The 1,608-nt window shown below is 50.9% G+C and overlaps 1 pseudogene; it reads left to right on the top strand.

The window, feature by feature from the left end:
* The first annotated feature begins 925 nt into the window (after positions 1 to 925).
* Positions 926 to 1,312, top strand: LOC100770647 (annotated as a pseudogene).
* Positions 1,313 to 1,608: the final 296 nt, after the last annotated feature.

Below are 1,608 nucleotides of genomic sequence, written 5' to 3'. Positions count from 1 at the left end.
CAGTTGACCAATCAACACAGGGCAAACCCTCCAAGCCTGGAGGCACACCAATCCTGAGCCTGTGCCGTACCCCTAGACACTCCCCTTACGCTGCCCTATAAGATCTCTATGCAGACGCTTCTGTCTTTCCTAGCCATCCGCCATGGTGGATGGATGGAAGGCCTGAGCTAACATGGGGTTAGCTCGTTAAACAACTATAATAAAGCCTCGTGCTGTTTGCATCAAGCTTTCGACTCTGCTTGGTGATTGGGGTGACCGCGATCCTGGGCTGACATCCTGGAGGCCTGAGCTTCTGGGGGTCTTATAGTGCATGTCATGTATAACCTCAGAGGTCAGAGACATTGGATTAGCCTGGGAAGGGCGTATCAGGTGTTTGTGAGGCACTGATATAGCGGCCGGCAGCTGGAAGCTGAATTCCCCTGAGCTCTCTCTCCAGCCCTCTTCCTTCCTTCCTTCCTTCCTTCCTTCCTTCCTTCCTTCCTTTCTTTCTTTCTTTCTTTCTTTCTTTCTTTCTTTCTTTCTTTCTTTTTCCCTCAAGACAGGGTTTCTCTGTGTAGCTTTGGAGCCTATCCTGGCACTCTCTCTGGAGACCAGGCTGGCCTCAAACTCACAGAGATCCGCCTGCCTCTGCCTCCCGAGTGCTGGGATCAAAGGCGGGCGCCACCAACGCCTGGCCCTCTTCATTTCTTATTCATCTTCACTCTCCACCTTTCTTTCCCTTCTCTCTCCTCTTCCTCACACTCCCCTTGTGCTCCCCATCCTGCTTTCCAGACAGGGTCTTGCTCTGTAGCTATATAACTCAACCTGGCTTAGAACTTGCAACATAGCCCAGGCTACCCTGAGCCTCTGCCCGCCTCAGCCTCCCAAGTGTTGGGACTGTAAGGTATGAGTCAGTGTCTTTCCGTCATCTTTCTGGGCTGTCACCATGGTGGGCATGAATGTCCTGGCTGATTCTCTAAAGAGCATCAACAATACTGAGAGGCAAACACCAAGCCCTCATCAGGCCCTGCTCCAACGTCATCGTCCGGTTCCTAACTGTGATGATGAAGCACGGTTACATTGGTGAATTTGAAATCATCGATGACCACAGAGCTGGGGAAATGGTCGTGAATCTCACAGGCAGGGTGAACAGGTGTGGAGTGATCGGCCCTAGATTTGATGTGCGGCTCAAAGACCTAGAAAAATGGCGAACAAGCTGCTCCGGTCCCGTCAGTTTGGCTTCACTGTACTGACAGCCTCAGCTGGCTTCATGCACCATGAAGAAGCAAGACGGAAACACGCAGGAGGGAAAATCCTGGGATTCTTTCTCTAGAGATGTAAAACACATAAACAAAAAGCCTTCTTAGACTGTTCAGGAACCTTTACAGCAGAATAGCAAATGGCTGTCCTGAATGGTGACACTTTCCTGTGGTCATGCCCTCACTTTGTTGTGCCAGGTTCCCAGAGCCCAGAGACTAACCCAAGGGGTCCACGCTCTGACGCAAAAGCAAAAGGTTTCTTTTTATTTCAAGTCGGCCAGCTAGGATCTCACTGCATGGCGGGCAAATGAGATGCCAACCAGCCAAAAAGAGAAGCTTTTAAAGGGGCAGACCATAAGGTTGAAGGCCA

Source organism: Cricetulus griseus, chromosome 9 (genome assembly GCF_003668045.3).
Source record: "Cricetulus griseus strain 17A/GY chromosome 9, alternate assembly CriGri-PICRH-1.0, whole genome shotgun sequence".
Lineage (NCBI taxonomy): Eukaryota > Metazoa > Chordata > Mammalia > Rodentia > Cricetidae > Cricetulus > Cricetulus griseus.
The sequence above is the reverse complement of the archived record's forward strand: the minus strand, read 5'-3'. Positions and strand labels throughout refer to the sequence as shown.